Raw genomic sequence first — 21,409 nt, forward strand, 5'->3', positions numbered from 1 at the left:
AAATTCAGAGAGGGAAGCTTATAGCAATAAATGCATACATCATTATAAAAAGATCTCTAACAAACGACCTAACACAACAACCTAGTGATACAGAAAAAGAACAAACTGAGCATGAAGCACAAAAAGCAAGTAATAAAGAGGGAAGCAAAAAATAAAAGAAAACAATAAGAATAACCGATAGCACGAAATTGATTTTTAGAATTTTTCTTTCTTAATTTAAAAATATGTGTGCCTATGTACATGACCACCATCTCCATGTGGGGCATATGAACATGTGTATGGGTCTGTGCATGGTTCATGTTTATATGAGCACATGGAAGCCATAGGAGGATGGGAGCTGTCTGGTTCTATCACTGTCTACCTATTTGAGAGATTTGTAGAAAATCCAGCTTAGTGGCATGTCACTCTATCCCATATGACCTAGTGTAATTAAAATATCATTGACTCTCTGGATCTAATGAATTCTTTTACCTCTGTACTCTTAAAAGGAAGTCATGAACTGTTAAATGAAATGACTAAACACAGGCTATAAATGCTCAGCACCTCCTCCTCCTCAGTTTTGAAGCAGCTTCAAATATGCACTATATAGCCTCTGCATTTTCTTTCCTTATTGATTTTCATAGTGTACTCCAGCTCAAGCAATACATAAGACAGTTTCTCCTTCAGGTTGACTTCCTCTTTGGGAAGTGAGTGTGTGTGTGTGTGTGTGTGTGTGTGTGTGTGTGTGTGTGTGTTGTTTTATATTTTGTTTTGTGCCTTCTTGATGTCTTTTGGTACAATAAATTGTTTGAAAAATAAATGCTTCCCATTTTTTGTGAATTTCACAAATGACCTATAAAGTAGTTGACCAAGTTCATTTCTCTGGATTGGCCAATCTAGAAACAGCATCCACCCAAAAAGGGCCAGGGAGAGAAAATATTTCTTTCCATAGAAGAAAATATATTTGATTTTCAGTATGAACAGGTCACCCAAAAGTTCTATCTTTAAGTGCTGAATTATTCTTGGATGCTATTTTAAAAACAGCCGGACTTCAAAAAAATAGAAAGGGACCAGAGGGAAGGGAAAAATAACTTGTTCATAATTAGTGGTAAATATAAAAGACACACACACACGTAAAAATGTAACAAAACTATTTACACAATTAATATGCACTAATAGTAATCAAGAAACTTTCATTATTTTAAAAAGTAAAGCACTATATCATACCTTATCAAAGTCTCCAGGCTAGAAAACAGTTTTTCATTTCAGTCAGTCTGTTTTAATCTGATATCAAAGGATTGAGCTAAAATTGCTACTAGATTATTCCCTGTCCCCCACTGTCTTCTCCAGCCTTCTAAATGGGAAGGTATCAAAATTCAAGGCAGCAAAGACAGATGCTCTGAAACAAAGACTGGCCTAGACTACTAATACGGTAAAATTGCAATTAACCAAAAACTGAGGGTCGTTAGCTCTGTGAGGTACCTTAACACTTGTGTTTAATTAAAAGCCTTAGCTTTGTTTTTTTGCCTGTTGGAGTTTAAGAAAAATCCTCCTTACACTTGTAGAAATACAGAAGTCTGACTTTGAAATGTGTTGTAAGAGACAGAGTAACCTGGCTGTGGGGAGCCTGGGAACCAATGTTTTATAGAGGACAGAACTCTTTTGTTTGGTTGGTGTTTTGCTTTTTGAATCTGGAGTTCACTAAGTAGCCCAGGCTGGCCTGAAACCTCCCACCATTCAGCCTCCACCTTCTGAGTGCTGATGTCAGTGACAGTAGGAATAAAGGCACAGAGGCACACTGTTGCCTCCAGCAGCCTGAGAAGTCCCCTTAGTCATTTAGGAAACTTGACTCAGGCAAAACTAGATCCGTGGCTTCATCAAAGAAAAGAATTTAAGGCAATGTGAATCAAAATGGGAGTTTATTAGAAGCCATTTTTAAAAACATAGATCTTAAGAATAAAGAATGAAGTTTAAGATATGTGGATAGGCAAAATAGGCCATACCCAAGGCTGGGTAATCATAATTTTGTCTGGTACAGCCCAGACACGACCTCTGATCTCATTTACATTCTTTAGTAATCATTTTTAGTAAGTAATGACTTGAAAAAACACCCAAATCCTCTATGTAGCTATTGTAAAGAGGATGAAATACGACTTCTCTTGAGAGAGAGAGAGAGAGAGAGAGAGAGAGAGAGAGAGAGAGAGAGAGAGAGATCTATTGGTGATCTTATAGTAACTGTAAATGCTAATTGGGTGGGAATTCTGGATTCTCCTCTGTTGAGGGGCTTTATGCTGACTCTGGAGTGAAGGAGTCTGCCTTTCTGTGTTTTGTAGTTTTTTCTTCTGTTTTTCTGTTCTGCCTAACTAGGTGTGTGAGCCTGCGCCACCACACCGATCTTCACCTGCATCATTTGCCACTTTATTGTCTAAACAATCTTTCCATGCTCTCCCCAAACGCCTGCAGGCACAGCTCCAGTTTTAATATGCACAGTTCATTCTTGGACCTAAGTAGCACTACCCATTCCAGGAAGATCCTCTGCAAACAACCAGATACCAGAGGGAAACAAGAAACGAGACGAGAGCTCTAAGACAGTCCTGGGAAAATGTCAACCATGTTGCCTCCTTCCCAAACCCAGGAAAGGAGCTTTTGGTATCTAAAAGATGTCCCTGAAAGGAAGAAGAGAACACTGGAAGAAAAGGACACATCGTTACTACTGAGTAGTCTCTCTCTCTCTCTCTCTCTCTCTCTCTCTCTCTCTCTCTCTCTCTCCACCTCTCTCTCTCTCTCTCTCTCTCTTTAGGTATTAAGACTATTGGGTCAGTTTCATAAACAGTAGAAAGTTGGATGATGTTAGTTTGGGGAGGCAGCAAAGAAGTGGGGAGAGAAGGAGAAAGGAGACAGATTTCTAAAATATGGAATATACTGATGTAGTTTTTGAAATGTGTCTAGATAGTTTACATTTTATTAAAAAAATCTAAGAAGGGAAAGGATGAACATTTTTATATTCAGAGTTTGTCATTCGGTTACAATGCTCCCTTCTCTTTCCTCCTTACAGATCCTCCCACACACCCCTCCCAGCTTTCCTTCAAATGCATGGCCTCTCTTTTTCATCAGTTGTTATTGCATGTATATATGTATTTGTCTATACATGTATATTCCCAAATATAGCCTGTTGAGTCCATGTAACATTCCTTACATGTATGTTTTCAGGACTGACCATTTGGCACTGGACAAACTGATTGGTGTGCGCTTCCCTAAGGAGGGCCACCTCTCCTGCCCCCAGCATTCCTCAGTTGTCTGTAGTTCTTTGTGGAGAGCTAAGGCCTAACTCACTTTAGCATGTTCTTTAGTCTCAGCCTTGCTCAGAAAGGATGAAATGTGAAAGCTATATGGAATATAAAATGGTATACTTTCAGAAGTGCCCCACCCCTTGCGGTAAATTTAAATACAGCAAGGAATTGAATGAGTGACAAACCCTTGGTGCCCCTCCTCTTAATATATTTCTGGTAAGGGCTGCATCATTTTGGGTGCGACCGGGAGAATGGTGCTCTGTTTCTCTGCCTTTCTCCTAAGAACTGAATTAGGCAGCATGTACTTTCAATTGGACAAAGCTGCTTTCTAGCCTTACAAGGGTGGTGAAAATTAAAAAGGGTCAAAGACAATCCTAAGATTAGTGAGAAAGTATACCCTTTCTACCCCCTGCCATCCACCAATCCCATTTACAAAGACGCCCCATGTCTTTCAAAAGAGACCCGCAAATTGCCATGGAAATCTGCCCCAACGGGCTGTGCTCCAGTCAGAGGAAGAGCCTTTGTTCAAAGGGGTGTGGAGGGGCGCTGCACCATAGTGAACACCGTTAAGCCTCACTAATTCCCTGAAAAGGGGAAAGGCCAATCTTGATTTGTAAGAAGCTTGAATTTGAAAATATGCTGAAAGAAATGCCATGTTATTATTTCTAAAAACCTGCAGTCAAACTGCTGGCTGCAGTCTGTGCACTGAGCTGCTGAGACTCTTAAGGCCCAGAACAAACAGATAAGGGCTGTAATTAGCATATTGGTCATTTGAATGCAAAGTGCACTTAGAGAGGCGCTTAAAAAGCGTATGTTAGCATACTCCCCTAGCAGGCTGACGATTTCCTATGTATATAATATTAATTTGCCTAGCAACATGCCCTATTTCCTTTTTTGGCAGTAAACTTTATCCTAGCAAGTCAGAATCCGGTAGATTTCTCATATTGGCAGCAGAAACGGACAAGGAATGTAGCGGTGAACTACTTTGAAAAATCACTACAAATGTATTTGAAATTTCAACATTATCTTTAAAAGTCACCAGTGCCTTACTATTTATTATTTACTAATTAGACAGTGTGTGCTCTTGGATGGTTAAAAGAGGTGGGGAACGCAAAGTGTTTGAATGTCCCTCCTCCTCCAGGAGCCATCTTAGCAAATGAACACTGGAGAAAGAAATTGGCTGTAAGTTCCTGCTTTGTAGCAAAATGAGGGTTGATCGTGAAGTACAACAGGTGCTTAATTATACAGAACACCAGCACATTGACATCACCATCCATTAATCACATCTGTGAGGGTCAGCCAATGCTGCCTTTGTATTATTAACTTTGTTTTAAAATTCACATTTGAGACCGCTTAATTTGAAGTGACACTGAGTTATGTGTGGGAAGAGGGAAAAGAAAGATGAATACAACTCTGATTTTATTCAATGTTGCCATCACATTACTAAGGAAATGAAAGAAAAATATACTATTAGTTTTAAAGTATACTATTAATCCAGCAAGCTATCTGGTAGACTCAGTAAGGAAAAAGCTGGTGAAACCTCAAAGAGAAAGGAATTTAAATGCCTGCCTCATGAGAAAATTCCCCCATTCTACTTCATGGCCTTGTAAAAGTCAGACACACTGAAAGAGAGATAGAGAGAGATTACCCATGAACCTTTTAGAGGAAAGATCAATCATCCTTAAGCAATGAAATCCCCAATGTAATGGTTCCCAAATTTTGCTGCACATTAGAATCTGAGAAGATTAGAACCTGAGGGGATTTTTAAAAGCCTGTATGCTCAGATATATTCCATCAAACTAAATCACAATGTTTAGCAATAGGGCCTAGGCAACAGCATTTTATAAAGGTAATTTCTCTTGCACTACAAAGTTGAGAACCAGAACTGTAACACCTTTCTTCTTTATGAGAAGCATCTAAGTTAATCTTTCCAATTACTATAAGAAGGAGGATTATATTTCACAGATGAGGAAAAGTTCAAAGGGGCCAAATATGTTGTTCAGGGTCTTGAATTATAATGCAGTAAAACAGGAATTTGAATGTAGCAATTTAATTACAAGAGTCTATGTGCTGAAATTTTGTTCAACAGTGCTCTCCAGACTCTTGTCCCCATATCCAGGACTAAGAGAATCCCATGTCAATGTGTTGAGAATTTCTCAGGCATCTGCTACATAAATTACACGATTTTAGTCACACTGTGTGCTTCTAGGTAGAGTCAAGGAGACTGGCCAACTTCTGATAAGTCTGGTAACTATAGATTAGATGTCATTTCATTTGCTTTGTTGAAGCTTTATTAGTCCAAGATTATCAGAAACAAGACTATAGTCTGACAAAATCAGATTTCTTGTGTGACTTAGCTACAGAGCATCCTTGGTCATAAATATCAATAGCAAAGTGAGTATTGGATCATTGGTAGGAAGGTAGTATCACCTAAGGGAGGAGGGGGAACCCTGTGCCATTTCACAAGTGCTATGTAGCCTTGGGGAAAACAGTGTTTTTCTTAAAGTTACATCTGGCTTTATGGATCATTATTCCCACTCAGAATAATGGCAAAACTATTCTTAACCCATGCTAATTTTTATCCTTTCAACCCCAGGCAGATTTAGACTCTTTCAGGTTTTTGCCCTTTTCGAATTAGGTGGGTCTGAAAGACACATTGACATTCCTATAACCCATGAATAGATTTATTGATTTCTAGATGAGCTAATAAAATATTTCACATAGGAGAACATGTCAACAATGATGAATTCTAAATAAGATTGGTGTTTGAGTTGTTAGTGTTAGAGCAACATCAATTTCTACATTTTAAATGTTCTGTAAATCAAAATATCAGAGAAATTTAGTCAAGGATACACAGTGGCTCTGGTGCATTTTTGAAACTTCCCGTGATCCCTATACTATTTCAAATATTTAATTAAGTCATAAAAATGTTTACTAGGAAGATAGTTTTGATAGTACCCCTCAGAGTTCAGGATGTAGCTCAATTGCTAGTGTGCCTACCTGTTAGACACAATACTCTGGGTTCTGATCCCAGCACTGCATACAACAGGAATCCTACCACCCACGAAGAGAATCAAAAATCACAAGTCAAGAGAATAAAAAAAAATCCAAGGATATTCTCAAATGCATACAGAGCTTGAGGCCAGCCTGGACCACATGAGACTCTGTCTAAATAAAGAAAAGCACTTTCCCAATGTAGTCTGGCTTTCTGTTCTTCCACAAGTCTGAAAGTGGTTAAACCAGTGGGTTTTTTTTTTTATATTGGGCCCTGGATTATCTTTTGCATACATTAGTATTGCCAGTGTACAGTGACTAGCAGGTACAGATCTCTAAAGGCTTATAGGTATGGGAACTACTTGTTCATCAATACACCAGTTAAATATAGATCACACTCTATACAACAGATTGCCAGATAAGAATAGAAGGGAAGAATTGAAGGAAAGGCATGGAGTATGAAAGCCAAGACATATAAGAGAAACAGAATACCTTGCTCAGGCCAACACTTGGGCATAAAGAAAGATGAATTGGAGCTGGAGTACAGCAGTCTGCTCACTGAAATTAAGGAATAAGGGTTTGCGTGCATATACTGTGTATGTATTGTTTGTAACTACCTACTTGAGTATATATCTACTCTCTCAAACTAGATTCTAGATCCCATAATAAGATGGCCAACGTTTAGCTCATTTGTATAACTTTTGTAGTACCTACCTATATGCCTTTCACTTGCTAGATATTCAGTAAATGTCTCAAAGGAATGACAGATGTATCATAAAAAATGCAACTGATCTTCACTTTCTAAATTATCTGAAGCCCAAATATCACATAGGGAAGGGGCTAGTGTTCAGGAAAAGGAAAGTAGCAGGCAAAAAAAGAACATATACACACCATCAACAACCCTGAGAAACCTTTGCATCTGGCTTTGGTGACCAGTTTTGGCTGTGTTCTTCCATCTTGGACCCTGAACCATGTCCATGAGGGTCATGCACCTTTGAACACAATGTGCCTATCACTAATAAACTTGATATTCTGCTCACCTCTCCCATTTTTTGGGTTTAGTGGAAAGTTTTAGCGGTGTTCACCTCTTCACTCATTTCTCAGGACTCTGATTTACAACAAACATGTGGATTCAGGAGGGACCTGGTAGTAGTAGCTAAGGAAATGCTGAAAAAGTGCACTACTTTCAGGCTTTTGGTGGCATATGTTTTCTGAAAGGGTGGTCAACAATTTGCCTATTGATGAATTTTCTCCTTCACCTCTGGGGAGAAATGTTCCACTGCTCATCATTTCAGATAATTGGGTGTGGGGATAGGGGCACTTCTGTTCCTGATAACCTTATTATGTGTTTATCAGGAGCAGACACTGCCCAGGTTGTCACGACAACCAGCAATGATTCAAAGCTTCCCTGAAAGGTCTGTATCTCTGGCAAATAATCAGCCTTTAGCTCTCAGCAGATGCTGAACTGAGCAGCCAATCACAGGTGAGCTGAGAAAATATGACATCATAGTCCAGCTGGTCCGAAAAAATTTTGGTTTTGTTTTCTATTTTTTTCATTGATTCTTTGTCCCCTAGTTGATCTCTCTCCCTTCCCTTCTCCTTCTCCTTCTTTTCTGTCTCTCCCCTCCCTCCCACTTCCTTCTTCTCTCCTCTCCCCCTTCTCTCCCTGCTCTCTCCCAAGGGAGCATTGCAAACAAGCCCACACACATACCACAAATCCTTGACAAACAACAACAAAATCCAAGTTTTCTGAATTCAATACACTCTGTAGTTTGACTTGGATTATCCAAGCGCAGTGATTGTGAGTGCCCTGAAAAGAAATGCGTAATTCTCTTGGGAGAAACGTCAAAGAGCCTTGGCTCAATTAAATAATGTGGTTTTGATATGTATGACCATAGTGGAGGCAGAGGTAATTAACAGCAAGTTAGAAGAGAGAAACTTCCTACTTCGCTTATTCACTCCAAGCCAACTGGATTTAATTGTCTTCTACTTTTCCTTCACCGACTCCCTCACGAAATGAAGGAGAGCAGAGACAGTGAATTTCTGAATCCTCTCAGGTTCTGCAAGGCAGGCCTCTAGTGTGGCCTAATTATGAACAAAGGTTAGAACAGACCCTCTGTTCCCAGATGCACATTTAGGAATCAAGTGTACGTGTGGCCTCATCAAATTGCTTAAGGAGGTGTGTGATTCTTCAGTCTGTCAGGTTTGCTTTTGTGTTATTAGCCATTTACATCCACACAACAATTAAGGGATAGGTAACGTGGGTTTTACAGAGGAGACAACTAATCCCTGGGGAAATTGGACTCTTGTTCCAGAGTTTGTCCAGTTTCAGGGTCCTGTGTCACAATTCTGGTTTCAAGAAGATGATGAGTCGGTCTCTAGTTTTTCGGAGATACTTTTGTGGCATATCTGAACTCCCTGTGTTTATTTCATATGCAACTTCAGGAGAGCTTCATATGCTAATATAGTGCTCAGGGGGACAAGCAGAAAGAGGATCAGTTATAGTGAGTACAATACATGCTGGTGTCTAGACACTGAGTGGAGATGGACTAAGCACTTTTCTCCTACTTCAAGCCTGGACACCAGTTGCTGAGCAAATTTGGGTAGGAGTGTAGTTTATCGAAGTGCACCTGGGGGCTGAAGACTAAGAACACCTAGGGCCTTTCAGAAGACCTGAGTTTGATTCCCAGCACCCAAGTGGCAGCTTACTACTGTCTGCAACTCCAGTTCTAGGGGACATGAAGCCTTCTTCTGGCCAACATAGGCACTAGGCATGCAAGTGGTACACAAAAGGACACTCGGGCAAAACACCCATACAGCTAAAATAATAATAATAATAATAATAATAATAATAATAATAATAATAATAATTTCAAGTACACCTGTTCCAGAAAATAATGTGAAGACTGGGAGCTACAAATTCTCAGCATCAGCTACTAAGGACAGTTTCTGGCTATGGGATTTAAAGTAGGAGTGTAAAGAAAACTAAAACATGCTAGCCATTTCTGCCCTGTAGATTACATATTATTGTTTTCTGGCATCCAGTTTATGGTCAGGAATGTCTAAGGTCACTGTATCTTTGATTGCCCTATTTGAACCACTGGCCTGGCATTCAAATAGGTTTCAGGATAGTTAAGGTACTGATTGTTTTTGCTTTAAGCACTCTCCTGAATTATACTTTTGATCCTAATTCTGATTTTACAAGCAAAACACAGTATGTAGTTATTATTCACATTCATTCCAACAAAGCTACTCGTGCTAACACGGACTTGTCATCCCAGTACTGGGAAAGTAGAGGCAGAGCATCAGAAGCATCTTCAGCAACATGGTGAGTTTGGAGTGCTCTTAGCTTTTTAGAGCCTGTCTTAAACAAACATGAAAATAAAGTGCATTCAAACTGTACAGATGCTTGTTTTCTTTTTTTTTTTTATACAGTCATATCAAGAAAACAATTGTAACTTGCAAATGCATCGACTACCCTTAACCATTTTAACTTAACTCAGTCCACTAAAAATAGATTACTTCTCCTTGGGACTGTGTGGCTAACTGGGGGCTCTGGCCAGCTGCTGCTGCCTACCATTCCAAGAGAGTATCTTAGTACATAAATCCGAAGTAAAGCTTCTATTGAATGCATGTCACTTTTGTACCATGGTAAAGTAAAGTAAAACAAAACAAAACCTGGAGGCAGCATTGTAAGTTTGAGAATGTCTATATAAAGAAAACACACATACTTGGAGGTCATAATTTGCATCATTTATTTCCATGATCACTCTTTCAGCAGTTTGCTGAGTTAGCTGTATGTAATTTCAGTGTAAACACACACACACACACACACACACATAAGATTTTTTTTTTTACCTAAAAATGTGTCAAGGTGTGCTCTAGCATATGGGAATCCACATCATTGTTTTTAACTGAGGGATATTTATATCTTTTATATGATATTTACACTCTTACATTAGATTAAACAGTGAATATTTTTGAACATATATCTCGGTGTGCTGTCTTGAAGATATCCAGAAACATTTTCCTTGACTTAGAATTGTTAGATAAAGCAACATATACATTTTTTTTTTAATTTGATAAGTCTTACTCACTTGTCAGTCCCATCAATTGTATGGTATTATGAGAGTATGCAGTGTTTCCTTTATTTAGGATTTGACTGAAATGAAGACACTAACTTTGTTTTACTTATACAAGCCCAACTTTGACTATCTCTCTTCTCTTGTAAATCAGAGACTTGTAAATCATAGGTGTGGTTTGATTGCTAGGAACCAACACAGAAACACAAACTTAAAATGGAAAATCTGAGCAAAATTATTCATTGCTGATGGCACATCACTTTTGGTACCACAGTGTCAAAAAAAATTAGTTGTACCATCAAAATCTCCAATTGTATATAAAAGAAACACTCATATGTTCTCATCTTTCAAACATACTCTTAAATTGCCTCGTAGTATGACTGAAAGGTCCTAGAAGATAGAGAAGAAAGCCTGGTTTATATGACCATGTATTTCTATGATGCAATGTGCTGGTGATTTCAAAGTCCTGGGATTCCACTGTCCATACTATGAAATTCAGATCACACTGCTTGCTGAGGTAAATTGGTGTGGGTATTGTGAGAATTTATATAAAGAAGGTTTGTAATCTGAGAAATACAATACACATTCCAAGTGGTTATTAAGGTCATATCCTTAAACCAGGGAGCTTCTATGCATGGGAGAAGATAGTGAGAGTTAGGGAAAAAATTACACAGATATGAAACATTAAGCTTGTTTGGTTCAGAGCCCTTTCTCTTGCTCTATATTTTTGGAGATTGAACTACACTAGTAAAAGTTCATCTTTTGATATGAAGAATAACATAGGTTATCACCTTTTTACATGAGGATCTAAGTCTTTCCTTCTGGGCTTACAGCCTTGTTTGAATGACATTACTATGCTTCCATTTGTTAAGTACCTAATAGGATTTTGGCCCTCCCCACACTTAGTGGCTGTAATCACTGGAGAGAGAAGAAATACACACATGAAATGTTTAAATAACCATGTGAAGTGACTGCATAAATAGCTCCAAGTTATAGCTGAGGTATATGTGAGGATTAGAGTGAAATCAAATACCTTTTAATTACAATTTAAATCAATACCCCAGAAACTGTAGTTGAATCATTACCAGGAAAATCCTGTTACGCTTCTTTATTTTTTAAAAATATTTTAGTTTGAAAGAACCCAACATAAATGCAATTTACAAATAAGATACGTTACCATTAAGTAAATGACATTTAGATCAGTATTTTTTAGATTACTTCCGCCATTATGTGTTAAAAAAAAAATCAATGCGATGTAGTTACTTTTTTAACCCTAAAGTTAATTAAAAAGATATCTGTAAAGTCATTGTAAGCAGAATCATTCTGATTTCAACCTATTAATCAAGAATGGGAGAGTCTGTGTTGCATTGGAAGGGAAACACCAGGATGTGTTTTAAAAGCTACTCAAAAATATCGTATTTTAAAACAAGGCTTACCTTGGATACATTTTCCTTATAAAACCAGTGCATATTTTTATAGCCACTAATACTATGCTTAATTTTCATTAGTCATACACTTCAGCATATTAAAAAATCCATGAACTTTGTACTTAGATTTAAATATAAATCCCAGTTCTACTACTTTAAATAATCTTCATCCAATACTTATGTATGCATAAATATGTATTTTTATTGAAGAAAAATGTTGTAAAGTCATCCATAAGAACGGTTTGGATAATGTCGCTTATTGAGTCTCTGTTGTCCTTTCCCCTATTTTGTCGGAGGTTGATCATTGTTCTCTTTCAGTTCCTGATGTTATTCAAAATAAATTAATTCTCACTCCACCCCCACTTTCCCAGCTATCTGAATGATTATCTCTTGTCAATCCAGAGATCATTCGTGTGGCTCTTCCTCGGGGGATCTGAAAAAAGGTGAAATTCATTTTGGGTGTTAAAATGCATTCTGTGGTAATTGTGAAGAAATGAATGTTGGTTCTTATGCAGTGTTGAGAAAATTAAATCAAAGAGGCATCAGAAAGAGTCATTCATTTTGGCCATTCACTTTTGCAATGATACATTTATCTTTATTTTTAAAAAGTTTAAAAGTAGAGAACAAAATAGCCTATAATAGAACTTTAACCTAAGCATTACAATTTTCTATTCCCTCCCTTCTGTGTTGGGAGGTAAATTTTATATCATTATAGTTAGAACATACATACTATTGTACAGCCTATTGTCTCATTGCAGAGATTTGACATACTTTGTATGATCTGCCAAAATTCTAGGGAGTATGGATTTGGGTGCAAGAAGTGATGATTTTCAGAGGTAGATTTTAAATGCCTTAGGACACCTGTAAAAATTTAAAGCTTTTCGTAAAGACAAGAGAAATCAGTAAAGGTTCTAGGGAAAAGACGGCAAGGGGATTTGTGTGAAATCAATGCACTCAACTGGAAGAATAAGTATTCCTTTTGCATAATGCCACCTGTTTTAAAACGTATGTTTCATGTGCAGAAGACTATTTTTCCTGTTTAAATTGTTACCTTTCTTAATTCCACCGTGACATCCCCCCAATCCCTTACTTGTCTATGTAACCTACTAGGCTGACAGGTGGTGTCCCAAATCCAAATTACCTCAAGAAAGCCTTCTCCAGTAGATGGATTCCCTAGCCTGAAAATGCATCTCAAAGCCTAGTGTCTGTAAGGGTGGCAAGCCAGAAAGATGCATGAAATATTCCCTCTCCACTCCCGTCTGGTGTCTTTCTCAATGGCTCCACCTTCCTCTTTAGACAATCCCGACAGTGTAGAAGTTTCCATCTCCCTTCCCTCTCCTCTCTCCCCCCTTTCACTTTCTCCCCCCTCCTAGGGCGCTTCCTGCCTGGAAACAAAAGATTGGTCCCCAGTAGCCCACTCAGGGCGATTTTACTTTTATGCTCACCATCTGATTGGCCTAGGTACGGTGCAGAGCCCAGGTGACGTCATAGCATAGGAGAGCTAGGGAGCGGTTGCTGAGCAGAGGGGCTCTACAGCAGGCAGGCAGCTGTGGCCACAAACTGTCTGGGGTCTTACACTGGGGACTGCAGCTTTTCCCCTCTGGGAGTAAGTGCATTGGGCGAAAGAAGAGCCGTGGGGGGAGCGGGTTGGGCCCGGGGCTGCGGCTGCGGCCGCTGGGCTGCAGCTCCCCAGCCCAACTGCCAGCGTGCTCCCGACGTACTGGAAAGGTCTTGGCAGGGTGGCTGGACCCTTGGCAGGTAAATCCCGCGACGTCTATACTGTACCTGGCTAGCTCGGGGGAGGGGAGGCTGCCGGGCAGATATTCTTTCTTGTGTCCCCCTTCCTGCTCTTGCTGTGCCCCAGCTTTTGACTCTCCTACGTGGCTCCATTGCCCAAGCCCTGGGACCCAGCGCACAGTGCTTGATGGGGTTTGCTCAGGCAGATGAGTGGGTGTGTCCGGGCTGGTCCTGAAGGACCTGGGCTTCTTCCCTTGGCCAAGCCCAGGGTTAGCTTACTGGGGTTTAGGCCGCCTGGGGCAAAATCCGCCCTGAAAGCTATGTCAGACTGTAAGTCTCCTACCATCTTCCCATGCACCCCCCCACCCCGCCCCAGCCACACTGTTGACAGCAGCCCTCCAGAGAAGGGGAGGGGGTGTGGCCGCAGTCTGGCCAAGTCTGCTTAAGAACAACCGACTGAACCAGAAAAGTACCAAATTTCTTTAAAAGAGAGCTTTTCTTTCTTTTTAAAAAATTATCCCCCTCCCCCTTTCACTTGGGGGGATGGTAATGACAGGAGGACCTTTTTTCCCTCTCCTTTTTCTTCTGTGAGGACTGAATGGATTCAATATAGTCCTTAGAAAAGCCTGCCCCCCCCTTAGCCCCTGTCTTTGTCTAAGGAGTGGGGGTCATTGGGTTTGCTGCTTTCTCCCTTCCCACTCCTCTGTAGCTCCCAGAAGACACTGCCCTCAGTTTGTGACCTGGCATGATGACTGGCATACTTCTGAGTGAACAGAACATTTTAGATTCAGACTCTGGCAGGCTTTCCTTTCCTTGGTGGTGGCTGAGGGTAGAGCGAGGGTGTTGGGGGTGTAGATGGTTCTTCTAAGGAAGAAACCAGAGGCTCCATTGGGTTGGGGTTTTGCTTGTCTCCTTGCTTGCTTGCTTGTTTGTTTGTTCCCACCTTCCAGAATACAATTCCAGATTCTAGCCTGGGGGTTTCTGGGCTGTGTGGGCTGTAGAGGGAAGGGTGAGTGCCTGGACTTTGGGAAACATGGTGGTTGCAGTGCTATTTAAAAAAAAAAAGTGGCTTTCACCAGGAAAGTCCTTAGCCATGTTAGTTTTGCTCCCCTCCCCAATGGTTTTACAGACTCAAATCCAGGCCAACTGTATGGCTGTCTGAGGTGTTGGAACAGAAGGAGGTCCATTCCTGTTGCTGACAGCACTGTGGCCCTGTTCTAGGATGAGCCAGGTATAAAAGGTCAGTGTGGTTTTCGCTGGGCCATGTGTAAAATTATAATTGGTCAGGATGTGTGATTTGGCACTTGAGCTTCCAATCACGGGCACCTTTGAGTAAAGGGGCTCACTGTGGTAATGGACGTAAATGGATGATTAATAGGCTGGGATCTGGGAAGAGAGCCAAATGGCCCTCTTTTTTTCTGGATACAAATGTCATACTCCTCTGTGTCTATGCAAGACACACATGAAAAGAATCTGGAAGGTATGCTGGGTTACAGCTGGCTGTTGGTAATCCAGAATCCAAAGAGACCTCAGGATGTCAAAAGGCAGGTTCTTTAAATCTCCCAACAGATAAGTAGACATTGTGATGAGACTGCAAGCAACGGGCCACAAGACCCCACGAACATACGAGTGCTGATCATTCCTACAGGTTGTGGGTTTTTTCCCTATTCAAAGGTGGACATGATATACAGAGCAGTGTACACGTTTGTTGAGGGTTTGGAAGAGACTGGGTAGTAGATTTATTTGATACATGAGGAAAGTGGGAAATGACTGTAAAGATGGCTGGGGTTCCCATTAGAGATTCTGCTATTATAAAGTCAGGACTAAGCACAAGGTCAAAAAGGATGACTAATATAAGAGAAATCAGATCTAGAAACCAGACTGAATACGTTGGAGCTAATGGAGTTGGTAGGAGCAGGGCTTTAGTGGGAGATAAAAAGCCAGCATCCATGTCAGGTGCTCACGAGTCCTATTTTCTCTGGTAAAATGGTAATGGAAAAGTTTTGGTAGTCAAGTCAGCAATGGATCAATCAAGGATTATAGGGGCATTTTTAAAAAAAAAGCTATTTAGAAAATCAATACTATTCCCAACTTCGTAACCCATTTTCAGAAACCAGTAACTTTAGTCAAGGAAATGAGAAAAAAACTTGATGAGGAACAGTCTCAAACAAACAAACAAACAAACAAACAAACAAACAAACACAAAGAACCAGTGCTTTCATTTTGGGTGAAAGAGAGCAGAGGATGAAGGATAGAAGGAAAGCAGAGGAGCTATAATCTGAGACAGGAGTCTGTTTTCCATGGATGAGTTAGGGTGAGGTTTGGGACAAAAAAAGACAAAAAAAAGAAAGAAAAGAAAGAAGAAAGAGGAGAGAAGAGAGGGAGAGAGGGGAAGAGAGAAGAGGAAGAAAGGAAAGAAAGGAGAGAGAGGAGAGAGGAGAGAAGGGAGAGAGGGGAGAGAGAGAGACAGACAGACAGAGAGACAGAGATAGAAGAAATCTTTCTCAGGGCTCCCTGGGACTTTATGGAGGATACGGGTGGCTTTCAGGGATCTGGGGCTCAGCTTAGGCTTTAGCCAAGCTCCCCACACCCCACACCCACATCCACACCTACACCTGTCAGGAGTTAAGTGGTTCCCTTGGTAGGGCCAGGGTAGAGTTCCAGGCCAAATCCTCACTAAATAGCTTTCCCAGCAGGGGGCGGAAAAGTAACCAAAGCGACTTACAGAACCCAAGTCCTCCATTTCAGGTGTGAAGCCTGAGCCTCAGATCAACTAACAGCCATACGGTTCCAATCTGATTCAGCAGTGCCAGAGAACTAAATGAACCTCCAGGTCAATGTGTTCCCATTTCTTCCCAGAAATGTAGTGCTTCCTGCCGTGCTCTGCAGCGTAGGAAGGCACATGCTTTTACTTGTGATTACTTGAGTCACTAATACGCACAGCCTAACCGGGAGTTTAATTGGAAATGTTAATCAATGCAATAGATCCGTGTCAGTTATCTCCACGTTGGGACAATCTGTGCTGCACCCAGGGGATGCAACCAGGGGGTAAAACGGTACAGCTACAGCTGGGACTGGGGGTGGGAAGCAAAAGAAGGGAAGTGGACCCTGAAAACTGAGAAGAAACATGATTTACTGGTAGAGAGAAGAGTCATCTCAAAGGTATTTTCACAGAGAGCTTGAATCATGAGGCAAATGGTCCAGAAGCTCACAGAACTGAGGAGAAGACAAGGTTTTCTGCGGGGTAGAAGGGGGTTGGATACGGAGAAAGGATTTTTTTTTTGGGGGGGGGGGTGGGCAGGCGGAAGCTAGGAGAGCCTGAAACTTGGAAACCTGAAATCAGATGTTCTTGGCTGAATGCATGGGGTACTCAGTCCTGTTTCCTTGACCTTCAAATGATGGAAGTTAGATCGGGTGTTCTCCACTCTGGCGGGAACATTTTAGGAAGTGGATCCTTTTGTACTTAGTAGTTAAGATAACTGCTAAAGTACAGACCTCCCCCGACAAAAGAAAATAGCCCTTAATGTCACTGTGCATTTTGTATGCTCTCCAGTTTAGGGAAAACCAACACAAAGCAGGTATCCACACATTTCAATGTTTATCTGTGTGACTTTACTTTTATTTAATGTGAATGGGGAACATGTGGAAAAGGAGAAGCTCAATTCTGTATTTGCTGGGAAACCTACAACTAAGCCCCAGAAAAGCTCTGTATCTTACTTTTTATAGACAGATCAGAGAGAGAGGCCCTGGTCCACACTACTGTCTTAACTTTCTAATGCAGTCTCAAAACAGAAGGGGTTTGGACTGAAGAAAAAGATAAAGATAAGGTGGGGGGGGGGGTGCTTCCAGAGGGAGTTCTTTTCCCTCATCTCTATCTGAGCCTTGTGAATGCTTTGGAATTCTGCACCCCATACAGACCACTATTTCTGACAGCACAATATCGCCCCCTAGTGGCCACACTAGAGACATTTTTTTTCTCAGCTCTTGATTGCTATCCTGATCTTCATCCAGGGTGCTCTCATGCCTGGTAAACGAAGGCACATTCCTTCTATCAAGACTGAAGGAGTAAGTCAGGGATGTGCAACCTGCTTTAGAAAGTTTGTCTTCAGTGTCAGCGGGTTTAAAGAGAGGGGTACCACTCTCCCTGCCCTGAAAAAGGAACTAGGAGCTTTCCCCAGAAATATTTAGTGCTACATAAGACACTCGCCAATGGTTCTGCGGAAGAGAACATAACTGTCATAACTTCCTTTGATCTTCATCCCAAGGTGATAGTTTTAGTCCTTAGACAGGAATTCTGGCAAGAAGCTAAAATGTGTCAAGGGAAGAGAAGTTAGATATGTACAAGATGTGTGCATTCATACCGCCCAGCTTCAAGCTGGTCTGAGCTATAGGCAGAAAGCAAGGCAGCCGAATTGAACAGTATAATGTAGCTATGCAACACTCACCACTCTGTACAGACGTACAACATGGCATAGACTGTATGTGCTGCACACTATGAATTAAACACATGGCATATACACATGCATGTACCATGCATGGTAGAGATCCAAACATATATATCACATTACAGAAATACAGTGCATACTGACAAGATAAACATACCCAGCATGACATAAGCACAGCATTATAAATATAATATAATGCAGGTTCAGGACAAACACAACATAGTATAGTCATGACACATCAATATACACAGACACCTTTAACCATGTAAGGGATGGCACAAATATACACAACCCAGCTTTTGCTAGGATGCAAAATACGCTATACTCAAAATAGACTCTCAGTAAGCAAGGAGTGAGTGTAGAAACCTGTTGACCTGCCAGTTGCTTCTTCATTGGTTCAAGCTACAAAACTGGTGGGTTCAAGGCAAACTACCATGAAGTTACCATTTGATGCTCCAAATGGAGATATGTGAAGAAAGTGAGGTATACTCAAGGAAAACTTAGAAAGATGGAGATTTTTGGTTAGTACAGGCTGGTGTACATAAGCGTGACATAAGCACAGCATTATAAATATAATACAATGCATCCTCTTCCCAGTGCCTCTAGCATTTCTTTCTCTTCTCCCACAATCAGTTGCTGCTTCCCCAGTAACTGGCTTCAACATCAGGAACAGGCCACATCTGACCCTCCTCATGTCCTGTCACTTGTGGTAGTTCTGACAGTTCTTACCTCCCTACCTTACCTCACCTTCTTGCAAAGAAAATGAGCTCCTGCAGAGAAGGAGGAGGTGACTCATTGCAGCGGGAGGGATTTGGAAAACTAATAGGGAAGCCTATGGGGAAATACACAGGGATGCTACAGATGCTAGGGGATGTTATGATCTAGGATCTAGACCAGAAGAAGAGATAGACCCGGGGTCTGGCGTTATCATAAGAGATGAAATTGGAGATCATGGCTCCCCAAGATTTTAATTTTGGGTTCTCTTTAGATATCCATCAATCTATTTCTTTGGTTGGAACTCTGAATTTTGTTGTCCTCTAATAGCTAGGTGCTACCCTGGGACATGCTCTATTTGAATTAACATGCAGTTGCTGCTTTCCTTGCAGGGTAAATATGGTTGTGTGTATATGGGTGAGAATGTTGGGGAGCAGGTAGGGGTTGTAGAGCTCAGAGTTCTACAAAGGGGGGATCAATTTTTCTCTGGGGAAGATCAAGTGATTGTGGGGAAAAGCAGAAACTAGAGGTTTTAAAAAGACCCTGTCTCTGGCAGAAGGTTTAGCTTCATGGTAAGAGTGACTGTCTAATATGCAAGACAATGTGGTTCTAGATTCCAGCTCCACCATGGGGGAGGAGCAAAGGGAGGTGGGAAAAGAGAGAACCTATTTCTATCACAGACACAGAAACTTCTGTGAGACGAACAAGGCAAATCATCACCAAAATAACCACATATCGTGTGTATTTGGCAAAATTTGGGACAAGCTGTGGAAAACATTTCTTTAAAGATAGGCCAGAAGTTGAAATTATGGTCAAAGGTTTAGAACCTTCACAGCTGTGAGGCGGTAGAAAACTCGGGCCCTTCTTGCCTGAGAGACTCTTTCTCCAGATACCTACAGAAAGAAAGGTTGCTGGCTGAAGGAGTTCAAATGGAGGTGGAGACTCGGAATTGAGGGATGAAAGAACTGGACAGTAGTGGTAGGTCACTAGACAGCTGAGACATTCTCGGTGAGCTTTACTTCTATTGATACTTAGGCACTGGACTGTGCCATCTCTGGTAAGTGCAAATTTACCCTTAATTCTGAATGGTGTGTACATTTTTCACATGCATCTTACTTGCCTTAGCCCTCCTAATGTGTGTCCAAAATGACCAGGGAAGCAGATCTTTTATAGTTGATAAGAAGTGGGCCCTGAGTGGTGAGATGGCAGCCATCAATTACTAATCTGTACTTTCATGTTCTAATTTGCAGCTCACTACTCTTTCCAAGTTCCTACATAGCATATGTTTTTACATTTCTTACCTTTCTGATTCACTAGTCCTCTTAAATGATGTTCTGAAATACACCACTCCCCCCTCTTTCTCTGTCTCTCTCCCTCTCCCTCTCCCCCTTCTCCTCCCTCCTACCTCCTTCTGTTTCTCTCTCTCTCTCCCTCCCCCACTCTCTCTTTCTCTGTGTGTAACATATATGGGGGTGGGATGAGGAGTAGTGGCAGATGTAGAAAGGGTTCAGCATTCCCCACAATGCTTTCCTCTGAGGGCTCCTCCAAGAAGGAGCAGCTGAGTTCTTGTGTCTTGCAGTAGCTGGTGTACACAGCACTGAGTCAGTCCTGAGCTCAGGCAGCCCAGCCCCCTCTCACGGGCAGCATGCACCTCTGCTGAGATCCTGCAATGGTGGCTGTGTACGGTGAGCAATGGATTTCAGGGCATGGAGATAGGAGTATTTGAAATCCAAATAAATCTTGCCTACTTATCTGAACTTGGGCCCTATATTAGGCCTCACAGTATGACCCTACTTTCTGGGGTGTTCAGTCTGTTATAGCTATCCTTCGTCTTTTGCCTTGTCCATCTCTAATATCAGAATGACAGCCTTGACCTACATTTTGAGGGGAGGAGGAGAGACAACATAGCAGTCATTGGCAAGTCCTTTGCAAATGTCAAGCATCGTCTAAGAGCATCAGTGTAGCACAGAAAATGCTCCCTTTCAAGCTGTCATTCCTTTCTCTCTTTTCTTGATATCTGAGTAGCATTTCAGCCACACTTCAGAAACCTTCCAATCAGATTCCGCTCTTTTCACTGCCCCGTAATCTTAATTTGGTCTTCAGAGTCAAATGTATTCCCAACCCACTCTTCTTCTTGCTTCTGGGAATAAAATTTGGCAGATCCCTCCCTCTACCTTCCCACCTAACCAGGCAGCACAGGCAGATGCCCTCCCCCAGCTCTCCAGCATGGGCCTGTAGCATGCATTGCTTTCCTCTCATCATAAACCATTCCCTAAGGAGTTCCTGAAATATTTCTCTGAGCAGGGAAACTATATTACGAAGGGCAGATCTTTAGTCTTACAGGTCTTTACTGTGCCTTACAAGCAGCTTTGCACATGGGGCCTGTCTCTCTTCCTCTGTGCATGCCTGTCATCTGCCCTTCTCTGTCTGCCAACCTGCTCATCTGTACTACGTACCCTGCAACCTTAGATGGCTATTTATGATTTGATGTTTTGGAGTCTCTCTGCCTGTTCCAATGTCTGCCTCTTTGTCGGCTGCTTAGGCATCTATCCTGTTGCCCAAGTCAACATTCCCACTGCCCCCAAAGAATTTCAAGTAGACAAACATGTAGAGAATATGCAAGCCATTTCTCTTTGACCCTGAACACACCTTGGGCCTAGGAGATGGTAGAACTGCATCTCAGCAGCAGGAGTTTGTGTGATGTGCTCTCATGAAAGGGAGGCACCAGAGTTTCAGTCGTT

The 21,409-nt window shown here is 41.3% G+C and overlaps 1 protein-coding gene across 9 annotated transcripts in view; it reads left to right on the forward strand.

Annotated features, from left to right (window-relative positions):
* The window catches only part of Pak3 (p21 (RAC1) activated kinase 3), a 259,192-nt gene that overhangs the window by 130,855 nt on the left and 106,928 nt on the right, over window positions 1–21,409 (forward strand). Inside the window, exons 1-2 of one of the 9 annotated variants that reach the window (XM_034484828.2) lie at window positions 13,250–13,530; window positions 14,639–14,749. The exons of 3 other annotated variants lie outside the window; for them this stretch is intronic. The gene's annotated coding sequence lies outside the window, so the exon portion shown is untranslated. Of the gene's footprint in view, window positions 1–13,249; window positions 13,531–14,638; window positions 14,750–21,409 lie in introns of those variants that run through there. 5 more of the 9 variants (XM_034484830.2, XM_034484829.2, XM_076918851.1 and 2 more) reach the window with 5 other exon arrangements.

This window comes from Arvicanthis niloticus, chromosome X (assembly GCF_011762505.2).
Source record: "Arvicanthis niloticus isolate mArvNil1 chromosome X, mArvNil1.pat.X, whole genome shotgun sequence".
Taxonomy (NCBI): Eukaryota; Metazoa; Chordata; class Mammalia; order Rodentia; family Muridae; genus Arvicanthis; species Arvicanthis niloticus.